This window comes from Macaca fascicularis, chromosome 8, assembly GCF_037993035.2.
Source record: "Macaca fascicularis isolate 582-1 chromosome 8, T2T-MFA8v1.1".
NCBI lineage: Eukaryota > Metazoa > Chordata > Mammalia > Primates > Cercopithecidae > Macaca > Macaca fascicularis.
The window spans coordinates 145,787,401-145,814,387 of NC_088382.1; the positions used below are offsets into that span (position 1 = coordinate 145,787,401).

At 39.4% G+C, this 26,987-nt stretch overlaps 1 long non-coding RNA gene across 1 annotated transcript; it reads left to right on the forward strand.

Moving 5' to 3' along the window:
- The first annotated feature begins 9,542 nt into the window (after positions 1–9,542).
- LOC135964827 (uncharacterized) lies at positions 9,543–26,771 on the forward strand. The gene is made up of 3 exons (XR_010577510.2): positions 9,543–9,632; positions 10,576–10,663; positions 26,439–26,771. It is a non-coding gene; the product is annotated as an uncharacterized lncRNA (long non-coding RNA).
- The last annotated feature ends 216 nt before the right edge of the window (positions 26,772–26,987 follow it).

The following is a 26,987-nucleotide window of genomic DNA, read 5'->3' on the forward strand; positions in this document are numbered from 1 at the left end:
TTACCTTTGCTTAAGCACATGCTGCTCCTACAGTGGGCTCTTGGGTGAATCTAGGTAGCATTGATGCATGCCTGGGTGCTTGGGTGAACTGGCAGGGCTGGCCTACATGCAGCCTCTTTGCATGAGCCTTGAGGAATCTCCTGAAAGAGAATTCCTGCTGAAGAAAAGGACACAGTGAACTTGATATGGTAGGAGGCCTTAGTCTTCAAAAGGAAGTCTGATTCTGAGTCCAGGAAGATGACCACTCTTAAACAGACCAAACATATTTCGGCTCTGCCCTACATCTCTCGCATCAACCACATACATCCTCTGCATCCACACCAGACACCCTGGGTGTCTCTGCTCCTCAATGTTAAGTTGTGCTGCTGTATCACCAGTGTTGGGTGAAAGCATTACTCTCTGCATGACCTCCTCTCCCAGTTTTTTAACCCATTTTTGCCATTGAGCCTTCATAGCTTCACTATGACTTTGTGTGAGAATTAATTTTCCCCCCTTTTCCGGGGCAGGATGGATGAAAGGCACAAGGAAGGAAGAATGTACATTGATTGTATGTTATGTATCAAATGCATTATCTGTTATCTATATCATTCTATTATCAAAAACATACCATCATTGTCAAAAAACTTACCATATAATTGTAATTATTTTCCCTGTTTTAAAGATGATCAAGCTGAGAGTGAGATGCTGAGTTGTTAATCTAGTTGTTACAGCCAGCAGGTGGAAGAACAGCAATAGAATCCAGATCTTTTCAAGACCAAAGCTGATGCTCTAATGTCCTAATCCAGCCATGGGCTGACCGTGAGTCTCCTCTGGAGTTCTCTGGGCTCATTGATGTAGGGACACTCATGGCAGGTACCTCAGCACCTGTATCACACATCCTGCTGCTTCTGTCTTTCCAGAGCTCTGCTTCTGTTTCACCTCCATCAATTCTAGTGGACGTTGACTTCATGCTCTCCTTCCAAGGGTAGACTCTTATCGTTCTAAATCAATCAGTGCATTATATTCCCCTATAATCAGAATGACTTAATTAGACCAGGAGAACTGAATGATAAGTCCAACAGTCTATGTCTGGGGGGGAGGCCTCTGTTCTGTCATCTCGAATATGAACATAGAAGCATATTCTTTGCTTTTGGTAGCCCTCTTGTGACTGCAAGGAATACCAGACTCAGAATCAGGAAAAAGCTGGAGCTTAAAACAACATGAGAGAGAGAGAGAAAGAGAGAGAGAGAGAGAGAGAGAGAAACTTTTGTATTGTTCACCCTTTCATGAATTTTTTCATAATTTTCAACAGTTGCCTCTAAAAACGTTATGACTGATATGGATGTATTGGTCATTATGACTGATATGGATGAATTTGTATGACTGATATGGATGTATATTGGTCAGTATTCTCTAGAGGGACAGGAATAATGGGCTAGATGTATATATGAAAGGGAGTTTATTACAGATAATTGACTCACACAATCACCAGGTCCCACAACAGGGTGTCTGCAAGCTGAGGAACAAGGAAGCCAGCCCGAGTCTCAAAACCTCAAAAGTGGGGAAACCGACAGTGCAGCCTTCAGTTTGTGGCTGAAAGCCCAAGAGCCCCTGGCAAATCACTGGTATAAGCCCAATATTCCAAAAGCTGATAAATTTGGAGTCTGATGTTTGAGGGCAGGAAGCATCCTGCAAGGGAGAAAGATGAAGGCCAGAAGAATTGTCCAGTTTAGTCCTCCCAAATTATTTTGCCTGCCTTTATCCTAGCCACTCGGGCAGCTGATTAGACTGTGCCAACCCAGGTTGAAGGTGGGTCTTCCTCCCCCAGTCCACTGACTCAAATGTTAATCTCCTTTGGCAACACCCTCACAGACACACCCAGGAACAATACTTTGTATACTTCAATGCAATCAAGTTGACTTTCAATATTAGCCATCACAATGGCTTATCACAGGGCTTCTTAGTCTCTCTCTCTCTCTCTCTCTCCACACACACAGTCACCAGCACTGTGGCAGATGATGGAGGTTTCTCCTAAATAGACAGCCCATCTTGTTACCTGGTTTCCTCCAGCTCACCTTCATGTCTTTTCCTAAATATCCCTTCCTCAGGGAGAAATCCACTGACCTCCAGGCCCCTAATTGTACATTCTTTTCACACTTTGTACCTTTTCTTATTAGTATTTTTTTTTATCAAAATCTAAACTGATTATTTAAGTGATTACTTGCTATGGGGTCATTCACTAGATGATCAGCTTCCTCAGGGTGAGGCAATGTTGGCTAAGCTTGACCCTGTTTCTATAGTCTCAAGCATAATCTGGGCATGGAAAACATTTGTACAACAAGTGCTGAATGCATAAATAAATGAAGAGCCAGCTTTTAATAAATGTGTGTTGAGTGGAAATTGAGATTCGACATATTTATATGTAATGTGGATTCAGGAGTGACTCTGCAAATTAATATGCACTGAGCGCCTTGGATTCGCCTTTGAACTTGATGCATTGCTTTGACTCCGCTGTCTCTGAAGGTGGTGATTGGAGTTCATTGAAAATGTTGTATTTGCCAATTCCACTTTATTTCCTCAGCCTGGATTTCAGAGGCAAGCAGCATGTCTTTCATTTATCCAACTTATCTAGAGCCTATTCAATAGAATAATCAACTCCCAGCATGTTTCACACTTGTTGCTTGTCAAAGCCTCTTACAGTCAAGAAATGTAAGTAATCAGTGCAGTGTACTTGACAACAGGTAGAATGAGAGGTTCAGGATTTTAATTTTGTTCTTTCTTCAAGAACAAGTGTCTCTCTCTGGTAGCTGGAGTGACCTTTCTGTTCTCATCTACAGAACGTGAAAGCATGTGATTGGCCTTTCAGCAAGGCCTCTTTATGTACTTTCTGCGTGTTCTCTCCTTATCTTTTTTGATTTCTCACCATAATGTTTTGTGATATATTTTTACTTGCCTATCTTTACCAAATCTATCATGACTGACTTAACGATGAAACCTTTGAGTCAGTCACCTGGGTCTCTGGTTATTGTTTCATATAAACATGTTTCCTGAAGGTTACCACAGGCACTACCTGTTATGACAAGCATGACAAAAACACAAACAAGACGTGTACCTTGCAACATGTTGCTTGCCCAGTACAGGTCTAGGAGGCTTCTGAATGAAAACAATGCCTGAGGGAATGAGTGAGAGCTCTGTACGAGACAATTTCGGGTGCTCAGGAAATATATGTGGCATGAGTCAAACAAATGAATTGGATGAATGAAGGACAAAGGACTGATGGATATTAAATTATCTTGAACAAAAAAGGCCATCTGTTAAGTCTCAGCATATGTTGTATTTAAAAGAAACAGTAGTCTGACATCTGCAAGAGAAATAAAAAGTAATTCGAAATTTACTAGTTTATGTATATAATAAAAATGGAAGATTTTGCATAATTTTAAATACAATTGATCTTTCAAAATCCTGTGTACAATGTGCTTATGCCCCACACTTAAATCTTCCTACTTGCAACCCCACCTAAGTTCTCTGTCTTTTCTCTGTTGTTCCCAAGCCCTCTTTGGACTCTGTTTTGCTGCTGTCTTATATACTCCCTGCTTCCCATATACTCTAGATTAATTTGGTCTTCATGAAGGTTGCTTGATGATCTTCTTACTGAATAAACTTGACCTATTATATTAACTTCTGAAATCTTGACTTGTTTTTAGCCCTTTTCTCTTACAGCATCAAAAAACCGTGGGTATCTAATAAGCAAACACAGAATATTATTTGTTAGATGAAAAAAGGCAAAAGACTTGGTTATCTTTTGTTCTAGTCATACTAGAGAGAAAACTATGTCTGGAGTCTGAAATCTGGTTTCTCTTAACTCAGTAGTTAATTACTGTGCATGTTGGTTCACTATTTTTCTTTTGTTTCCTTTAGATCTCACTGTTCTCGTCTAAAAAATGGGACAGTGAGGCTGGGTGCGGTGGCTCACGCCTGTAATCCCAGCACTTTGGGATGCCGAGGCAGGTGAATCACGAGGTCAGGAGTTCGAGGCCAGCCTGGCCAACACGGTGAAACCCTGTCTCTACTAAAAATACAAAAAATTAGCTGAGTGTGTTGTAGGGCACCTGTAATCCCAGCTACTTGGGAGGCTGAGGCAGGAGAATGGCATGCACCTAGGAGGCAGAGCTTGCAGTGAGCCGAGATCGTGCCACTGCACTCCACCCCGGGGTGACAGTGCAAGACTCCACCTAAAAAAAAAAAAAAAAAAAAAAAAAAGAAAGGACAGTGGGAAGTAAGGTTTGGGAGTGGTCTACATTGTGTCAACAATCTTTTTCTAACTCTTCCATTCTTTCTTGCAATAAAAGTGAATTGAAAGGTCCTAGGGGTTTATTTTGTCTTCTTTTGATGTCACTTGTCACAAGCAGAAGTCAGGAAAGAACACTCTCCCTAGGAGGAAATTCATAACAAAGAGTTCTGAAATTTAGCTGGAATTTACATTTGCAGATGGTGGCTTTGACAGCGTCCATCTCAATCGTAATTTGAAAGGGAGTTATTAGATATACAGTTCTCATGTTATTCAAACAAAGGAGTGTCTCCACTGCTCCCAGATCACGTGTTCTAGGAATGGTGATGATAATAGCACCCTACATCTCTGAGATGGAAAATAAGAACCGGTAATGAGAGAAGAACTTTGCAACATGGTTTCCAGTCTCTGGAAAATGCAGCTGGACAGAATCGAGACATGTGTAAAAGCATTTCCTCCATAGTCAGAACTAGTTTTATTCTTTCTTTAGTGGGTTACTGACCGTATATCCTGAGGCAAGTTACTACAATTCTCTGAGGGTAAATATCCTCTTCTGTAAAATGAGAACATGTTGCTTTCCTCACAGTATCCTTATAAGGATTAGACCAAGGTAACTTGGGTAAATATTACAGTGTAATACCTGGCTTATCAGTGGATACTTGACAAATGTTCAACAGGATGAAAGAAGGTTAAAGTGAATCCATTTTAGTCACAGTTTCATATAGGTCTCAATATAACACCTTCAAAAAGAGAAGCAAGAAGCACCTGCTGTATCTGCAAAAGAAGGTGACAGAAACCAGATTTGTGCTCTTGTCTCCAGAACAGGGTTCATCAAACATTTTCTGTAGAAGACCAGAGAGTAAATAGGCTTTATGGACAATATCATCTGTGTTGCACCTGTTCACTTCTGCTGCTGCAGAATAGAAGTATTCATAGGCAATGTACAAATGAATGAATGTGGCTTTGTTGCAATAAAACTTTACTTATAAACATAGGGAGTGGATAGGACTTGACTAGAGTATGATAGTTCACTGACCTCTGCTCTAGACTATGAAAGATGTTGCAGCAGATGAATAAAAATGTGAGAGATTAGAAGAGGATTTGGGGATTAAAGGACTCACTTATGGTGAGTCCCTTATTACCCTATCACCCGCTTTGCACACCAAGCACAGGGTAACAGGACAGAGAGCATCTTTCTTCATCTCAGGTGAGAAAGGGTTTGAAGAGACCACTCAAAGAGGAGCCTTTGTGAACTTGTGTCTAACGCGCACCTGAGACATTACCAGCTAGCCCATAGCTTGAAGGGAGAAGAAAGCAGCTGAACTGGGACTCAGTTGAACTCAGCATTTCTAAAAACAAAGGGTGCATTGTGGTCTTTTGTGGACCAATGTGAGCCTCACATAAGAGAGTTGTCTTAGCTCTTGCTTGAGAAGGGTGAGTGAACTTGATTGAAAAATGCCAGAGGCATACCAAAAAGAGGAAGCTAAAAGGGGAGCCCTACATGATCAACTGAAATAGAAATGCACTGTCTCACTGCAAGGGGGAGAGCTCCAGCCATACAGATGGGCTAGCATTATCACAGAAATTCACAGATGTTTGCTGAGAGGCAGAGTTAAACACTTGCCAGCCTCAAGGAGAACCTGTGTTCTCCCTCAATAGTTCTACTCAAGTAATATATTCTCTACCTCTTTTCTCTCTCCTTCTCCCCCATTCCTATTCTCTAGCCTGGAGGGGTCTGAATCAGGCTTAGGAAGATAGTATGAGATAGTAAAAGAGCAATTTAGAAGAAGAAAAAAGAAGCCAACTGTGCACCTCTCTTGGAGTTCAGGGAGCCAGACCCAGGAAAGAGAAGTAGCTGCAACATTGGTTAAGTTTAAAGTTTTCGCCTGTAATCCCAGCACTTCTGGAGGCTGAGGGAGGAGGATCACTTGAGCTCAGGAATTTAAGATCAGTCTGGCCAACATGGTGAAAACCCATCTCTACTAAAAATACAACAATTAGCTGGGAGTGGCACATGTCTGTAATCCCAGCTACTTGGGTGGCTAAGGCTGGAGAATTGCTTGAACCCAGGGGCAGAGGTTGCGGTGAGCCGAGATCACACCACTGGGCTCCAGCCTGGGCAACAAAGTGAGACTCCATCTTATCAAAAAAAAAAAAAAAAAAAAAAAGGTTTTGATTATTTCACTGGAATAGACAAATTAATTCTTTCTTAATTGCCTATATGCTACTTACTCATGCATGACCAGAAAAAATATAAGACTTACCCTAAATGTAATCCAGGGGCAGAACATAACCATCTCCACAGAATAAATGCAAAAGAAAAGTAGGAGATAAAAATAAAGTTACCTTATGATTGTATCCCATGAGATATGCTTTTCAAGGTAATGGATATAAATGTTAGTGTCCTTTTCATATCCAAGAACATGAACTTAGTTAAAACTGGGCCAGCAGCTCTATATTGTATCATAGTTACTGAACTTTCATTTACTGAAAGAAACATTTCAATGCACATCTTATTCCTCAAACGTTGCTGTTCGATTATAAAACCAGATCATCAAACAGTTTGGGAATCTAAGCTATGGGATATAGACTAACCCCTCACCTCAACACAGTACATTTCCGTGTTCTAGATACATAAATCTAGAAACGTACATTATGACACGTTAGCATCTTAGAACTGCAGCATTCGTTATCTTAGAATCAAAGCAGCCCTGTTTCTTGGGATAGAGCTTATTAGAAACATAACCTCAAGATACCTTACAATCTAAGATAAAAAGCCTCTCAAGATCTTAACATCATGGAAGCTTAGAAAAGTAGTCTTAGATTTAAAGAAACCTTACAATAAAAAATAGAATCTTAGAAATTTAGAATTGTGGCTTCTTAGAATCATATCACTTAAAACTTTACAGGTCTTCTATAATCTTGGGATCATAGAATTGCTAAAGGTCAGAATCCTAGTGTGTTAGAAAACTGAAATTATAGCATTTTTGAGTCCTGCAATTGAATCTTGCTGGGATCTTAGGTATTATCTATTTCAACTTCTACACAATGTAAAGATCCCTTTATAAAAGTGTTAGCAACAGCAGCAATATTGAAATTGTGCAATAGATAATTCTTTGCTGGGGGGAGCAGAAACAGGCACTCACCTGTGCACTGCCGGATTTCTGACCTCTACTGAGTGGTTTCCACTAGCACCTCTTCAGTGATCAGCCATTGACAAATGTCCCAACCGCTGTTTTATACATCCTTGGTGTGCGGATTTCTCTGGGGGAGGAAATTATCTTCTAAGACTTTTTTCAACATTTAAAATGGAATGTATACTCTGTGCTAGACCTGATCTCATTTGAATCTCTCAGTTATTATCTTTATGTTTTACAAAAGAGAAAGTGGAGGTTTAGAAAAGTTGACTTACTGGGTCAGGGTTACACAATTGATAGCGGGTTGGAGAAGAATTTAAAGCTGTAATATTTTGACTACCCCACATCTTTAAAAGCTGAAACTGTCCCGACTTTACTGTTTGGACAGCATTCGCTATAAGAAATCACTTCTTTTGTTGAGCCAGATCCTATTTTTTTTTCTCCAGTCTATATTCATAATGTCATTATCATATGGTTATGGGTTTATGACTAAAAGGCTATATGAAGTTAGTTTCTATAATCAGACTCTCTGAAGTCCAATTACAACTCATGACATATCACTGTGACCTTGGATAAGTTCTTCACTATTTTTTTGCCTCACTTTCTTCAACTGGTATCGGGGTAATTTACTGTTGTGTGACTAGAGACTCCCCCAAAACTTAACATCTTAAATTAACATCTATTTTGATATAACTCATAATTTTCTGGGTGAGAAATCTGGGCAGAGATTGGTTGAGCTGTTGTTTTCTCCACAGTGTTGACAGAGGCCACTTGATGGTATTCCGTTGGTAGGTGGTTGGTCTGGGGTATCCAGGAAAGGTTTCTCACATGTCTGGCACCTTGGCAGTGATGACTGGGATACTGGCTTCATATGCAACTATTGACCAAAGGGCAGGCACGGCCTCTCCAGGTAGAGTGGTAGAAATTCTTAGATGATGGTTCTGGGATCCCAAAGTGAGATTTCCAGTAATGAAGGGGAATGTTGCATGGCCTTTGATGACCAAGCTTTTGGAGTCACTGAGTGTCTTTTCTTTTGTTCTCTATTGGCCAGCAGTCATAGCCTGCCTAGATATAAGGGAAGAGGGCATAGACCTCACCTTATCATGGAAGAAGTATCTAAGAATTCATAGTCATATTTTAAAACCACTGCACCTATAAAATGAGACAATAATAATTGTAACCTCATTGAGTTTTGAGTCTTAAAAAAAAGCTACACTTGTTAAAAGCTTATGACACAGTTTAGCATGTAATGACTGATCCGAAATATAAGCTGTTTTTATTTACAGGTGGGCTCAAATTCACAGGAATATCTCTGCAATTGCAAAATTACAGAGTCCTTCTTGCCTTCTCAGTGCAGTGGAAACATTAAGGGTTGGGTGGAAGCCAGGGTGCTTGAGGACAAGGAGTTAATTTAGACACAGTTTCCATGAGAGGGACTGTGAGATTTAAAAAAAAAATCCATTTTAGAGTATAAAAGAGCTGCTTCCATAAGTGATCAAGGCAGAAGGGCTGCCCTGGATTTATTCATGTCTGTATTGGAAGTGACGGCACATGTGTGCTACCCTTATGTAGCTACTGTGCTGGGCACACGTACCAAATACACTTAGAAGGGGAAATGATAAATCATGAACAACTATGAGCTTCTCCTTGAATGGAACCATGAGGGGGGAGATCCCCCAAGCAATTCAAACTCAATTACTCTGTTCACCGAGTGTTTGAAATAGAAACAAATGAAGAAGGCAATTGCAGAGGCAGGCAGCATTCATCAGTGCAGCTGGATGCATTTTGTCCTGAGCCACTGGTTAGAGTTTGTAAAACAAAAACAGGAGTAAAAATAATAAGAGTGACCCCTCACACTTGCAGAGCATGTCAGAATTAGCAAAGTCACCTGCTAGTCATCATCCCCTTGAGTTTTCCTGTAAAGCCCAAGTGGTTAATTACAATTGTCCAATGGAGTGACTGGATTTTATACACATCGATGGTCTTCCCCATTGTTACAGACTATCAGCTGTCAGGCCTAGAGCCCAGTCTTTTGGGTCCTTGCTTAGGCTTATTCCAGTGTATTACCAGTGCTCCTATCTAGTAAAGGTTTATTTAGTATAAAATTAGGAAATGGCTCAGCTTTTGTTCTTTCTCTTACAGAGAACAATTCAATAATGAGAACATCCTTGAGGATCACAGAGTCCAGAGTCCCCAGCGAGAGAGACAGGAATCATGTCTTGTAGATGGTGAGTTACCTACACATATGTCTAGGTAAGGCCATATGTGTAGAATGGGTGAGGTGTTTCTTCTACCGTAAACTCTCTCTTGTCTTCCATCTAAGTGTCCTCTGTTCTGCTGGCTTTTTCAATGTCCGGGTCTGGATGAGGGTGACTCACCTGCATGACGGTGGCTCATGAATTTCTGGAGCCCATGGCATCCACCATAGTGACTTTGTTAGTTTGCTTGGGCTTTCATAACAAGCACAGACTGCGTGACTTACACAACACAACCTTATTTTCTCACCATTCTGGAGGACGGAAATCTGAGATTAATGTGTAAGCAGGGTTGATTTCTTCTGAAGGCCCTGTCTTTGGCTTGCAAGTGGCTATTATACCCCATTGTGTCTTCATATGGTCTTCCCTCTCTTCATATCTGTGTCCTAATCTCCTCTTCATATTTGGACACTAGTCATGCTGGATTAGGGCCCACCCTATCCTATGACCTCATTTTAATTCATTCCCTATCTAAAAATCCTGTCTCCAAATGCAGTCACATTCTCAGGTACTAGGGGTTAGACTTCAACATACAAATCTTGAGAGGGACACAATTTAGCCTATAACAGTGATCTTCAGAGTAGATTCATCTGCCCATCTCTGTCACTCTGAGCATGTTAATTCACATGTTAGGTACCAGCACTAAAGTGTGCCAGGCTCTGTGCCAATTAGGCCCTTAGCGTACAGCAGAATGCAATGCAACCACAAGCCCAAACTCACAGAGTGAAAGATGAACATCTCTCTTATAGTTTGTAATGTAGCTTTCAGCTGCATTACAAATTCCTACCTTAAAGGTTTGTTGTGAATATTAAAAAGTTTACACACGTAGAATGCTTAGTATAAGTGTAGGCAAACAGAAAAAGACTATTCAGTATAAAATTAGAAAATGGCTCAGCTTTTGTTCTTTCTTTTACAGAGAAGAACAATCCAATAACGAGAACATCCTTGAGGATCACAGAGTCCAGAGTCCCAGAGAGAGACAGAGCAATCATGGCTTGTAGATGGTGAGTTAAGAGACATCAGTCACAACTACTTCAGGCTGACTTGTGATCAGAAACTACCCAAAAAGACAGCACGTAGCAAGTCCTGTGTGGCCCTGATTGTACCTCTAGGACCAGGTGTTAGAGAAATAGTTGGCTTCTATCCAAGTAAAGTTCAACTCTGTAGGACAAGGCATTAGAAAAATCACTGGTCTGTATTTGAGTTAAACTCAAGTCTGCAGGAGGACTTCCTTTTGATGAGCTTTGCCCTCAAGGATAACAAATGGAAGGTATGAACTGTGGGCCTTATATGGGACTATACTTAGAAGGGACTCAGGAAACAGTCAGTGAAGGCAGAAAAGAAGGGGGACTTGTGAAACCAAATCAAAGATAATTTTTCCATGTTTTAGCTGGGGCAATTTGGTATTACTTAAATGACAAGAGTCGAGAAGGGAAATCAAAGAGTAGAAAGGGGTAAATCAAAAGTGGTATTCAGATCCTTGAGATGCCCATTAGACATCCACATAGAGATGACTTGTGGGCAGTTGTGCACATAAATCTGACTTCTAGAGAGAGGTCAGAGCTGTAAGCCCTGGGTTAGGAAACCATAAGCATGCCAATGTCATTTAAAGCCCAAGGGCTGGTAAGGTTAGCTAAGGAGAGTATTCTGAGAGAGAGGAAAGCAGGCTAGATCAATCTTGGTCCTATGCTGGCATTCTTACAGTTAGAGCTTTAATAGAGAAAGAACCAGAGAAGATGCTGAGAAAAAGTCACCAAGAATCTGGTATGTGAAAAGGACTGGGTGGTGTATTGGAAGTCAACAACAAAAACAAAAGTGTTTTCAGACAGAGGGAGTATTTATTACATTTAATATGGCTGTGATGTCATTAAATAAAAGAACAGAAAAGCAACCATTGAATTTGGCAAAATGGAGGGAACTATGTCCTTGGTAAGAACATATTTAGTAGAGAGGTAGAGGGAGAAACGTAATGGAAGTTAGTTGAAAAGAGAATGTGAGATCAGCAAGTGGAAAAGGTACTATGGTCAACTGCTTTAATAATGTTTTCCATGAATGGGACTCAAATTTTGAATGACTATGAACTTTGCTGTTAGTAGCATCTTACTACCATCTTACAGATTTGCTGCCAGAGGGGAACAGAAACAAAACTTAATTTTCTCAGTTCTAGTTGAAAAAAAGAAAACCAGTTGGGATACCATCTTGGGTCACTTAATCGTAACCAAGGACTCCAAAAGAATCTGGAAGCTTACAGATAAATCTAAGGCTGGGATGAAAAAAGAGCATTTCTCAGATGTAGATTGACATGAGGGGGAGGGATGTTTTTGAATAGAGGAGGAGTGGTGCTGGATAAATAAAGCAGAATATAAGGTTCACTAAATGTACGTGACAACGATGTGAGGCAGATAGGGGAGTATTTCACAGTTCATGCAGGAGGAAACAGGCTTCTGTAGCTCCCCAGTGCAGAGTATAAATTCATACCCAGATGTAAAGGGCTTCCAAGAGCTTATACTCATTTCAGATGGTTATATAATGTCATGCACTGAAAGTCAATGCTATATTTAAACAGCAGGAGAAACAGAAGAGGTGGATCTTTAGGTGTTATGCAGTCGTTTTCTGGAAACTCTCCTGTGCCCTTTCAATGATGCCACATGGGTGCTGTTTACTTTGCCCACCCATGAAGACCTCCTGTGGGTCAGGAATAGGTGACATTCTTTTCTAGGGATCTCAGCAGAGTTCTCTTCATGTATGCCTCTGCTAAAATTGTTAAACCATGAGAAGTACTTTTTTGCATAAGTAAGCTTTTAAAATTCTATTTTGCTGTGTTTCTCTTCTGTTAATTTAGCAAGCAGCTCAACATCTCAAGATCTCAAGATAGTACATCTTCTTGACTTGGTCATGTCTAGGCTCATCTACATGCTTTGAGAGGAAAAAGTGAAAAGTGAAGAATCACTGTTGGTTGGTTCTGATTCATTATTAAGTGTCTGTGAATGTGTGTGTGTGTGTGTGTGTGTGTGTCTTTTTTTTAGGCAACAATATGATAATATCATATTTTATATAAGAGAATAAGCCTATGGTCATAGCAGTATTATTTAAAGAAAAACACACAGTAACAAAAGTGATTTGGGGTTATCTGGAGCTACATTTTAGTTTGTGTGTGATACAATTATATGTGGATTTGATTTTGATAATCTAGCCTCTCCTGTCTATAAAACTGCTAAAATGTCAGGCCCTATTTTGTATTGGCCTTGTCCTGGTAGTTTAAGATAATGCTGATTTCTAAGGGTAGCTGGTAGAAGTGAAGAAATTATAAGAGTATTAGATTTGTTGCTTAGTATATGCTCAGCCTCTTAGATTACACAGTTGAGCTAATCATTATAATTTGTTGTGAGAAAATAAATATTTTTCAACACCAATCTGATTCTTGAATAATCAGAATAATCATCAAACCAAGGCTGGGCTATTACAGTGACCTACTGTGCATGTGTGTGGTTAATCTACAGTCAGTATTGCATGAAGGCAACCTAGTGTAGCAAAAGGAAATGGAGTTTGGATTCCAACATTTGGAGTCAATCGAGTTACTTCCGTGTCTTACTACTTCTTTGATTTGTGGTATATTATGGCCTCTTTGGGTCAAGTTTTCTTATTCTTAAAGCTGCAATGATAATATGCAGGTTCAAGGATTTTCATGAACTTTAAGAAAATTATGGTAAATAGCAGTGTCAATTCAGCCTATGGCAGACCCCAGGAAGGATGTTTCTTTCTTACTATGCAGGTTTTTTTATTTTCTGTCTGCCTATGTCAAATGGTGATCATAGAATCATGAACCCCAACGGAATTATGGTCATCATCGTAAACAAAGCGTTAAGACATGAGTAAGGATTGACATTACGAGTACACAGCTCTCCTTGTTCAACTTTCCAAAGTATAAAAAATTGTCGGCCAGGCGGGGTGGCTTATGCCTGTAATCTCAGCACTTTGAGAGGCTGAGGAGGGTGGATCATGAGGTCAAGAGATCGAAACCATCCTAGTCAACATGGTGAAACTCTATCTCTACTAAAAATAAAATCTGGACCTGGTGGCATGCACCTGTAGTCCAGATACTCAGGAGGCTGAGGCAGGAGAATTGCTTGAACCCAGGAGGGGGAGGTTCAGTGAGCCGAGACGGCACCACTGCACTCCAGCCTGGACTACAAAGTGAGACTGTCACGAAAATATATATATATATATATATATATATGTGTGTGTGTGTGTGTGTGTGTGTGTGTGTGTATAGATAGATAGATAGATAGTTAAAATTGTACTAAAAAACCAAAAATATATGATCAATATTTTACCATGCAGCATGTCATAATAGCAGTACAATATAAACATCAGTTTTTTAAAAATTATAAATAATTAATCGCTGCCCTAACCAAAAAAACTATGGTCTCTTCATACATTGTCTTCATGCTGTATCTAAGGGACAGTGAGTATTCCGTGTTATGCTCCGTATTTGACTATACTGATATCAAGAGATTTCACAATTTCTGCCCTGAATATGAATGGCTTATAAAATTAATAAAAACAGACCAAAAATAGCATTATTTGTAAAATGTCTATGGATTTTCTGAGAACTAGCTTATATTTTATTACAGTTGGTGCTCCCGGTAATTTTATAGAAGGGCATTAGTATGCCCATGCTATTTTAATAGATGAGGAAACTGAGGCCTGAGGAGTTTAACCAAGGCAAGGAGTACCAATGATATTTGAACAAGGACATTTGTCCTTCAGCCCAGCTCAGAGCTTATATTGAAAATAGCAGATTATTGTTGCAAGTCAGTTATTCTCGGTCAGTATTTTGTTTGACACATAGGATATATTCAGCAAAATGACGTGGAGCATTGCCTTAAAAATGAACGTATATGGGCCAGGCGCGGTGGCTCACGCCCGTAATCCCAGCACTTTGGGAAGCCGAGACAGGCAGATCATGAGGTCAGGAGATCAAGATCATCCTGGCTAACACGGTGAAACCTCATCTCTACTAAAAATATAAAAAAAAATTAGCCAGGCATGGTGGTGGGCGCCTGTAGTCCCAGCTGGTAGGGAGGCTGAGGCAGAAGAATGGCATGAACCTGGGAGGCAGAGCTTGCAGTGAGCAGAGACGACACCACTGCACTCCAGCCTGGGCAACACAGCAAGACTCCGTCTCAAAAAAAAAAAAAAAAAAAAAAAAAGAACCTATATGTAAATGGAAAGGGGATATGGAGAGATAAACCTGACATTCAAGTTCAACTTATATTTATTAATGGCTACTTTGTACTAGCCATTCTCAGTGATCTTCTTCTGAAATATGGGATTGAATTCTCTCAACATACTCATCTTCAGTTAAGGAAACCAAATTTTGGAAATATAAAATGACTTGATTAAGGACACACATCCAGCAGATATGGGAGCTAGAATTTGAATGTAGCTTTCCTTAATACAAGCCCAGTGCCGTCTGTATTGTTTCTGATGTGTGGTTGAGGAATACAAAGGCATTTCATCATGCCTATAGAAATTCACAAAACAAACTTATTTCAGAATTTTCTAAGTGTAAGGTATCAAGTGGGTGTGTAATAGAATTCTCTTGCTTATTTGTAATTGTGCATCCACGTAAATCCTTATAATCACAACATATATAAAAATCAAGTGGTGTTTTAAGGATAAGCAGCCAGAAATTGTGACTCTTCATGTTAAGACAGAACAAAGATCTGAACTGACAGTTTTCAAGGCCAGTTTAAAAGTCAGACACACGCATAAATGAAGGGTCTTTCTGTGTCTCCTTGTTGGTACTAACGAGAACACAGCAGCCCACGTCACCACATTGCCATTTGTCGTGCACCTGGCAAGCTAAGCAATGAGCAGAAGCTGATCAGAAAACTTTTTATGAGAAAATGCATCCTGAGAATGAGCTAAGTGATGGGAATTTATTTTTAAAGTGTGAGTCAGTGCTTTGAGAGCCAGTATGAAATGCCTAATGCATGGGAGATCCATAATACTGAGAATTCATTACATGTTGATGAATTGAATGAAATGGAAATTTCCCCGTATTACTTCATTGTACACATGACTCTGGTAATCCTAGAACTACATGAACTATGTCTTTCACATTTTGGACCCGTTTGGAAGTCACCCAGAAAGACTTCCTGAATTTTTTTTTTTTTTTTAGACAGTCTTGCTCTGTCGCCCAGGCTAGAGTGCAATGGCTGATCTCAGCTCACGGCAACCTCCGCCTCCCGGGTTCAAGCAATTCTCCTGCCTCAGCCTCCTGAGTAGCTGTGATTACAGACACCCACCACCACATCCAGTTAATTTTTATATTTTTAGTAGAGACGGGGTCTTGCCATGTTGCCCAGACTGGCCTTGAACCCTTAACCTTAGGTTTACCTGCTTTGGCCTCCCAAAGTGCTGGGGTTACAGGAGTAAGCCATTGCGCCTGGCCCTGAAATGTGTTTGATGAGGGTCAGGGGTTTTGGATTCCTGTTATTGATCTATACCAGCTCAATAACATTGAGTAGAACATCTGACCCTTCTGAGCCCACCTCTTTTTGTGTCCTCAGACATAAATAGATTTTCAAATGGAGATTATAGAAATCACCCGTTCATTTTATAAGTGAAACACATGAAGCCCACAGAGCTTGCTTCGTGTCACAGTAGTCTTTACTCTGCTTTACAGTAGTTGAGATAATGGAATTTTAAAATAACAATGAAAATAAATAATATTGTTACCGGTATATGGCCTTGAGCAATTCATTTAATTTTTTTGGCCTCAGTTTTTTCATCTGTGTAATTGAGGATATTGATAGTATCAATCACAGAAGTTAGGATGAGATAAAATAACCGTAAAATATTTAGCACAGCGTCTGGTATGTGAGAGCACCTAATTTCCTCTTTTCTTTTCTTTTCTATTCTCTTCTTTTCTTTTCTTTTCTCTTCTTTTCTTTTCATTTTCTTTTCTTTCTTTCGTTCTCTTTCTTTCTCCTTCCTTCCTTTCTTCCTTCTCTTTCTTTCTTTCTCTCTCTCTCTCTCTTTCTCTCCTTCCTTCCTTCCTTCTTTCCTTCTTTCCTTCCTTCCTTCCTTCCTTCCTTCCTTCCTTCCTTCCTTCCTTCCTTCCTTCCTTCCTTCCTTCCTTCCGTCACCTCCTCTCCACTAGGCTCTGTGCTAGGTGAGAGATATACAACTGTGACAACTACAGATAAGCTCTCAGTCTCATAAATAATGCAACCCAGCAAGGAACACATGCATGATAAAAATGCATATTATTTTAAAAATAGTCCTTGTGATATTTGCTATGAAAAAAAAAAAAAAACAGGAAAATATAATACCAATTGAAAGAAGAATAGGATCCAAAAAAGTCCTTTAAGGAAAAGTCATCTTTAGGAGAAACCTGAAGAACACCTAAACTGAGAAAATGTCATAAGAAATCTAAATATCAAAAATAAATAAAAACCACGTAAATCCAGGTAAAGAGTGGGCAATAAATGTTAAGTAGAAGAAACAGAAGCCGTCATTCTCAGCAAACTAACACAGGAACAGAAAACAAAATACCACATGTTTGACTAGTAAGTGGGAGTTGAACAGTGAGAACACATGGACACAGGGAGAGGAACATCACACAGCAGGCCTGTCAGGGATGGGGAGCTGGGGGAGGGATAGAATTAGGACAAATACCTAACGCATGTGGGGCTTAAAACCTAGATGACGGGTTGGGAGGTGCAGCAAACCACCATGGCACATGTATACATATGTAAAAAACCTGCATATTCTGCACATGTATCCCGGAACTAAAAAAAAAAAAAAAATAGCATGTGCTAAAATATGCAAGCATAAGGACTTAAGAGACCATCACAAGTCCCTCTGTGATGGTCTCCACGCCTGCGTCCCGGACATGTCTCCCATTGTTTCCCCATGAACTCTTCACTCCAGCTGTACAAAAGTACGATAACTTCTCTGTCAGAGTATATGCTGTTATGGTCTGGGGTACTTCCCCTCTCTTCTCCAATATCTTATTCCTAGTTTCCTTCCAAGATCAGCTGAAACACCTCTCCTGGAAAGTTTGCCTTAATGTCGCTGACTTGAAGATGCACTTTCTGTGACTGTTCACACAGTCAGCATCACAGAACATGCCAGGCTTAATCATAATGGTTTATCCATATGTTCCCTCACTCTATGTATTATGAGCTTCTTAAAATTAGTGATCATATTGCAACCACCATATGACTCTACAAGGGCATATGTGTGTGTATCTTTGTGCAGAGTACATGTTGAATAATGCATGAACACTACAAAATATGTAAGATTCTTATACCGAGGAAAATGATTAAGAATTAGTAATAGTTGCAAAAGGACTCTGAGAAAGCTTCAAAAAATGTCTTCTTTACAATTTTTTTTGACAGAGGTGATCAAAAATGCCATCAATGGTTTATGTTCCACTTCCATAGTCTTATAATTTTTGCTGGCAGCAGATACCCAGCCAGGATATACAAGTCCCACAGCAGTTTATATCTAGGTGGGGTCCTATTACTGAGAAGGTCCTATGACCAAGAGAAGGTAGGAAAAAGTCATATGAGCCACTTCCAGGCTAAACCACTTTCTGTAGCATTCTTCACATCCTGTCTTTCCCAAACTGACTACTAGATTCCCAGAGTGTCTGTGGAAGCCATGTGGTGAATGAAGATGGAAAAGTCTTTGTTATCTACTTCCCTAATTGATTGGATTGGAAGGAATTCCTTCATCTACTCATCCTACGACTGGACATTATTTAAGCAAGAAATACCCTTGTGCTTATGGCAAATTACCGCAAATTTGAGGTTTATCGTTTTAGCAGTAGAGGTTCCCTAACGAATACGCCCTGTATCAAGTGTTTTCTGCGTGCCAGTCTCTGTGCTAATGTTAAAGATACTCAAGTAAAACAGTCTCTAAGCTTGGAAAAAGTAGATATGTAACTGACAACAATGTGAAGTGCAACTGAGCACCACGATGATCTACACACTGAGTCTTTCAGAGCTGAGAATATGGGCCTGTCATTTTCTGTATTTTGTAAATGATGAACTTGTTTCTTTTCACGGTAAGGGTGCTTTTCTGGATAATCCATAGGTGGAGTTGCAACATAACAATAATGGCCGTCTCCAAATATGGCAGGCTGTCGGAATCTCTTGAAAAGACCTTTCCTTTATTTTTTTAAGTGAATATTTTTTGGATCTATTTTGCATAAGTATTATTCTCTAAGTATGAGTTTGGACCAAGCATGTTTATGGACACCATCCAGGTGATGTGGACAATTGGCTAAGTTTGGGAACTACTTATTCAGGTGACCTTTAAAATGTATACTAAATGTGCAATCCCAAATGGCTATTCGTCAGCTTCCTCCATCTTCAAGCTGCCACTAAGCCCACTGCCTTCTCACTTTTAGGAGATAACCTTGCCTTTTACTTCATGGAGAAAATTGGATCCCTCTAAAAATAATGATTCCATCTTTTCCCTACCAAGCCTTCAGCTTGTACTTCTATACACTGCTTTCACTCCTGTTAACAAGGTTGAACTGTTCCTGCATTGTTGACTCTTCCTACTCAAACAAACACTGTCTGTGTGTGTTTGCGTGTGTGTGTATATATATATATATGCGTGTGTATATATGTGTGTGTGTATATATATATCCCCTCTTCTAAAATAATAAAATATTTTTATTCTGGATGAATTCTGCTTGAATACAAAAATCTGTGATAGCTTCTGTCTTTTAAAAAATAAACCTAGCTAATTCCCTTCTCTACTCATTTTAAGTTTTCTTTTTAAACAAAGCTATGGAAAATGTTGTAAATATTTGATTACTCTACACCTTCTGTCTTTTTTTTTTTTTTTAACTCTTCCCATTCAGGCTTTTATATCGTAGTTTCTTTGATTGTGCTCTTGACATGATCTCCAAAGACCTTAACCTTACCAGTTCCCTGCTTCTCTGTCCTCTGATGATCAGGCATCTCCACAGCATTTGACATTGCAGATCTCCTTCTGTTTGAAATATATTTTCTACTTGGGTTCTGGGATGCCACTCTTTCTGGATCTCCTCCCACTTTATTGCCCAGTCCTGCTTACCCCTGCTTATCTTTCTTGCCTTGTCTCTCATTACATGATTCCACATACACCACACAGCAGCTCTACCAGATAACATAACCATTCTCTGACACTCTTTGTTCTATAGTCAGCCCAAGTGCTCATCTGTTTTTCTCAAACCCGAAAGGGCCTTCCCTATGAGACAGACATTCATATCCTTTGCAATAGGTCTATAAGGGTAGAAATTGCTTGATTATGGACCAAGGTATGGAGTTGGGGAAGAGATAATAATTCCTCCTCAAACATTGATGCACTGGCTCACTGAAACAGGTCTTCCAATGTTCTCATTATCATTGTTTTCCTCTATAAAAAGAAACACTAATAGCTAAGCTTTCTGTGTATTTGGCATGTGCAGTGCAAGTAGGCTATTCTTCTCCCTTCCACATGCCTATTTTTGTATTTTATTTTATGTAGGAGTGATGGAATATTCTTTTGGGAATGGGCAGAATGTAACAGAAAACTCAACTCATTTCCACAATTGGGATTAAGACATATTGAGTCTATCTGGCAGACTTCGAGTGAATAGAAAACTCTGAGAAAGAATTAAGTCTAAGGAGTGCTAAAATGTTCAGATTTCCGAGTGACACCAGAGATCTGGAGGGGAAACCTGGTGCCAGGGACAGAATGAGGCTGATGCCTGGGTCTTTTCCAAACTAGAAACTAAAGAAGCTGATGATTGGCCCTGAGGATAAATAGTAATATGCAAGTTAAGCAAATTTACTTTTTAATTCTTTCAACAAATGTATATTAAGAACCTAGTATTGGAATGTGCAATTCTGGCGTTTGAAATATGTCAAGAAATAAAAGGAATTCTTGCTTGCTTGCTGCTTATGTTTTAGCAAAGGAAGACAGAAAACAAATAATATATTTAACATCAGGTATATTACTTACCAGATAGTGATAAATGATGTGAAAAAGAAAATTAGAATAGCATAAAGGACATGGAGTCAGACTGCAGCTTCAAAAAGGATAATCAGGGTGAGGTAATAATCTTTGAACTATTACCTCATCATTTAGGGCTATGGAATACCAGCAATATTTTTGCACAAGTACACACTTCTTTATATAGGCATTAAAAGATAATCAAATAGCGCTTTGCAATATTCCAAGACAAAGATGATCTATTGAAGACATATACCTAAACTTAGTGATATCTTGAAAGGCAAGCAAGCATGCTGTGGAACCAGTTGAAAAGAATTTGGCTCAGAGGAAAGGGAGCTTTCCTTTCCTTGCAGTTTTTTATTTATTTGTCGTGACACTTGAGGTGTGAATACATCTGTGGTCTAAATTATCAGCTTTGAAGTAATGGGAGGTCTTAGATTGATATGTGTAGTTGAGTAGACACAATTCCAGCTTTGAGTTAAGCAATTTCAACCCTGGCTTAGATGAGAGTTTACTCAGCACAACAATTGGAGCAGTAGCATTAGCAAACCCTAGACTTGGCAGACCCTCAGAAAATGACAATACCAGTGTTATTGAGAATCAGTAGGGAATGGAGCATATATGCTTTTGATTTACTAAAGAATATAAAGCATGGGAAAGAATAGATTCATGAGAACTTTGTGAGATGCTCAGAAATACTTTCAGAGTCATGGTGTTTGACTATGAATAGTGTCAACTTGACCTGGCTATAATTGAGTTTAATTAGAATATAACATAGTTTGTTCTCAGTGTCAAGTGTGGTTTAGTGATACCTCATTTACAGATACCTAGGCACACTCATAAATCTGGAAGTGACATGCTTCAAGTTCTGGGTTTAAATGCCTGCAAAGGAGTCTTAGTGATGTATTTATCATTAAGTAAACATACGTTAAGTATCTTCTACATTCCATTTATTAAGCAAACAGAGGTTTAATAAAAGTTTATCATCTTCGATTTTCCAGTATCCGGTATTCTTCTAGTATCACCTAGTTTTGTTTTTGAAAAATAGCATTTCTCACATTGTGTGTAATCCTAGTGGGAGAAAATGCTTAGCTCCTACTGCCAAAGTTTCTGAGAGCCCACTGCCTTCTCCTTGCACCAGGTGAAACCTGGATTGTGCTGTAATGGTGACCCAGTGACATCCAAAATGTCATTCTCTCCAGAGTGTTAGAAATTTAAGCCATTGATGCATGGACACGAAAAACAAATGTAATAAATGCAACAGTGTAGACACTTCCTGCTTTACAACCAACTCTGTGTTTCTTAAGACCTCACCATCTCTATGACTTTATTCTTCTATGTTCCCAACAGCCTGGGGAGATGACTGACATACAGCTTATAAGGGGCTAATGGGCTCTTGTTTGGTATAACTATTTTTCATCATCTGGTATCTTATTCTTAAAATATATATTCAATAATCATTTTAAGGACTTACTTGGTCCGTAAGACCCTACTTAGTGTCAAGCAATGTGCAGGTAACTTAGGTCACACTAAACTGCTTAAGGAATTATACCCACTCTGAGGAAGCTTACAGTCTAAGGCTAGGGCTTATACATTTGCAAAAGCAACAATTGTAACAGTCACATATTAAGAGGTGGTCAGGAAGAGAGTACTGTGAAAAACCATAGATGTAAAAAAATATTAAAGTATAAGGATCAGGGAAAATGTTGTTGCAGAATTTTGAGATGCTTTTGGAATGGTTTAGTCCTATGGCAATGGGAGAGGGAGCACCAGCAAGAACAATAAAATCAGCCAATGCTGTATGCACATATATGCCTGCCACTGTATTATTGGCATTGCACTCTGCACACACCGACTTTTTTTTCAACCCAGCCATGAGAAAATATTTCCTATCACTTTAAATAAATTAAAATATAATTTCTAAAGTCACAATGTTGTCCCTTAGTGTAAGACATACAGCAATACTTTGAATATGAACTAAAAATGACATATAACTCTTTTAAAGGCAGAAATTCAGACAAAAATAAGTAGTTTATGGAGACAATCCAGAAAAATAAAGAAGAGCCCTGACTGTGTCTGCAGAGAAGGCTTTTTTTGTAAATGAACAATGGAGAAACAGAACTAGCCACTTGGCAGGACTCTAGGGCCTAACATTTATGGGAAGGATATTATGGGAAACATTGCATTAAGTTCCCTTGAAAACCTGAAGATGGATCTGCTCTTGCAATGAATACCACTTTTTTTTCCTCTCTTTTTGGAGAAAACAAGAGCAATTAATATTCTCTGATGATGGGCTATTTTTCTAACATAAGTCATATTAAGATGTATGTGCCATTGCTGAGAAGAAAAATTATACACTTTGCAATAAGGCAAAATAACAGGTAAAGTTTGCAACATGCCAATGAAAATCCTCTCTATTTCCGAAAATAATGTGTTCCGTTTAATTAGAGAATATAGTAAAATGTGTATCTTAGTATTCAAATAACCTCAAAAAGTTATGAATGGAGGTTTTTGTGGCACATTATTTCTGCTCCATATGGGAAAATAAAGAAATCAGAACATTTTACATTTTGGAAGCCTTTGTGTGTTTGAATCCTTGGATTTGGGCTGAGAGTTACAGGCAAACTCTTAACTATTCACCCATTTAAAGAAGTAGGTGAGGCCAGATGAGGATGCAGGATTCTACCCATGTGTGAAATAATTTCCTCCTTGCCAAAGTAATAAAATAAATGCAGGAAATAGCTGAATATTGCTTAATAGAACTATGCATATATAAAAGGAACAGTAAAAGCCTTTTGACAGCTTCCTATATCTTACTATCCCATAACTCACTCTTAATTGCATTTAAAACAATAAAAATGAAGCCTTATCCAGAGAAAGAACTCATGTCTACTTTTGCAGATTCTGTAGTTGGTGAATCTTATGTCAAGGGAGTGCGAGCGGTTCTGTAGAATTGAATATATTCTTCTTTAATGTCTATGGTGGTTGTTTATATTTGGTAAAGTTCTGCAGGTAGGTCCGGAATGACTCAGGAGGTTGTGAGCAGCACATCACCTGTGCAGAATAAGCTCAAAGTGTCCTTCCAAGAAGTCAGTCATTCAGGAATACACTCCAAGGCAGAGTGTCCCCTGAGGTCTTCTATTCTGTGTAGGATCTTGTCAATTCTGTTCATAAAAGACAAGCCAGATAAGAAGCTGACCTGTGGAGATGGGGAATTCCTCCTTCATTTTCTTTCTGGATGAAATAAAGGGATAGTCATTTTGTGTCCAGAATAATTAAAGAGTTGTTAGAAGTTCATGAGTCAGAGAACCTCCTTTAAGAAACGGTTCTTTGAGGTGACTAGGAGCTTTTACTTCTCCCTCATCACCTGCCCTCCAATTGAACTGGGAGCATTTGGGAAACTTCCTAATGTCCTGCTCCCTCTGAGGACCTTGTCCAATCGTATGTAGCCTCTTTTGCTAGGCATCAAGATGAAAAATGGTAATTGTTCTGCTATTGAAAACGTAGTAACTTCAAATATTTATGATAATCATTTGTAGTAAAATTGTAAGTATCCCTCCAGAGATGGACTAGAGGCCATAATCTAAGATTATGTGAGGGAGAGAGAGACTAGCTTTCCAGAGAGAGAAAAATTAAGCAGAAGTCATAGTAATGTAGGCTCTCTAAGAATGATAGTTCACATTGAGATTTCACGTGTATTTTTTGATCCCTCTTACCAGTACTGGGTAAGGCAATCTAAGATTATCTTCTCAGTTGTACAGCTATACCTCAGAGAGGTTAACAGGTCTCTGTAAGGTCACACAGTCAATTGGCAGTGAAACTGGAAAAGACAAGACATCTTCTGGTCCAAACCCTGTGATTTTCTGCTACCAGTCAATAACAGTGAAACAAGTGGAACACTGTTTTGTTGTTACTGTTGTTTTGTTTTTGCTATCATGGAGAAAGACAAGTTATGTACTTTCTAATTAAATTAATGCCACTTAGAGATAATTTGTTTATTGCTTACGTTCCTAAGTTTTGACATTAAGATTCCAGGATTTGAATTTCAGAGTCTATCACCTATTAGCTGTGAAAACCTGGAACATTTAAAACAATTCACTAAGCCTCACTTGTCTTACTTATAAAATAGGGATAGCCATGGTATCTACCTCATAAGATCATTGCACATTAAACTGAATTTAAAAATGCATATAAAGCACAAAAGAGTCTTCAGTAAAAGCTAGCAGTGAAATGGTTGTGATGTTGATAGTAATAGTGCTGGTGAAGGTGATAACACTGGTGGTAATGGTGATGGTTGTGGTAATGATGATGAGGGTGGTAGTGATGGTTGTGACAGTGGTGTTGGTGATGTAATGGTAGTGGTGACTGTGGTGGTGGTAGTGGTAACAGTGATAATGATGGGATAGTGGTGGTGATGGTTGTGATGGTGGTGGTGGTGGTGATGTAATGGTAGTGGTGACTGTGATGGTGGTAGTGGTAATGGAAATAATGATGGGATAGTGGTGGTGATGGTTGTAATGGTGGTGATGGTGATTTAATGGTAGTGGTGACTGTGATGGTGGTAGTGGTAACGGTGATAATGATGGGATAGTGGTGGTGATGGTTGTGATGGTGATGTAATGGTAGTGGTGACTGTGATGGTGGTAGTGGTAATGGAGATAATGATGGGATAGTGGTGGTGATGGTGGTGGTGGTGGTGGTGGTGGTGATGTAATGGTAGTGGTGACTGTGATAGTGGTAGTGGTAACAGTGATAATGATGGGATAGTGGTGGTGATGGTTGTGACGGTGATGTAATGGTAGTGGTGACTGTGATGGTGGTAGTAGTAACGGTGATAATGATGGGATAGTGGTGGTGATGGTTGTGATGGTGGTGATGGTGATGTAATGGTAGTGGTGACTGTGATGGTGGTAGTGGTAATGGAGATAATGATGGGATAGTGGTGGTGATGGTTGTGATGGTGGTGGTGGTGGTGATGTAATGTTAGTAGTGACTGTGATGGTGGTAGTGGTAATGGAGTTAATGATGGGATAGTGATGGTGATGGTTGTGATGGTGGTGGTGATGGTGGTGATGGCAATGGTGGTGGTGATGATGTTGCTCATGATAGTGGTGGCGGTGATGGTGGTCATTATGGTGGTGGCAGTGATGGTGGTGGTTGTGTTAATGGTGGTAGTGCCAGTGACAGCAGAAGCAATAGAATTTCAAAGGAGTGAAAAGTAATATATTGAGAGAAAACATGCCTAATTTTATGTTAAGCTTAGCAAGACTCTTAGTGTTCACCCTATTGCAAATTGTTCTTCTCTGTGAACTGTGATCTGTAGACAAAAATAACCTAAATTTATGAGGCCGTACAAACAAATTTTTCAGTTCTCATTGGGCCGTTCCACTCATGATGGGCTATTGTTGTTAGTTTTGTGCTGAGCATTAGAGGGTGAGGATAATTTCGTGTTTGTCCTTGATCTTTTCTATCATAACAGCTCATGGATAAATAATCAATCTGAGGGTTTTATCAACTACTAAGTATGTCCATGATGATTTCTTTTGAGAACCATGAAAATTTCTACTGGGAGAGTTTGTAGCCCTAGCTGACTCACTGCAGTAGATTATATTGTTCACCAAATATCCTAGCTCTGCCCCTGGGATATATCTTCCTGCAAGCTGTTTTTTCTTCCCCATCCTGTTGGTTTTATGATGGTCATAGGCTGTACATTGAACAATTAAATATGAGCAGAAGTGATATGTGTCTTCATCTTTTTCCTCTCTGCCACAGGAGCAGCCATATTTCACATAGAGATGTTCCCATCAACCCTGTCCTGTTTTGAAGACTATACGAAACAGAGGTGAGGCTGAACTACGATATGTAAGTAGCATGACTGAAAAATACATCTTGTTTATTCTGAAGTTGTTGGTACAATATAATTTAGCCTGACAGATACATCATACTGCCTAATAAACTATTTAGTTGAAGACCATGATTTTTGTTTGTGTGTTTGTTTTTTGTTTTTTGTTTTTTGTTTTTGTTTTTTGAGATGAAGTCTTGCACTTTTGCTCAGGCTGGAGTACAGTGGCACGATCTTGGCTCACCGCAACCTCCACCTCCCAGGTTCACTCCATTCTCCTGCCTCAGCCTCTCAAGTAGCTGTGACTACAGGCACACGCCAGCACGCCTTGATAATTTTTTATATTTTTAGTACAGATGGGGTTTCACCATGTTGGCCAGGCTGGTCTCAAACTCCTGACCTCAGGTGATCCACCCACCTCGGCTTCCCAAAGTGCTAGGATTACAGGTGTGAGCCACCGCACCCGGCCAGAACATGTT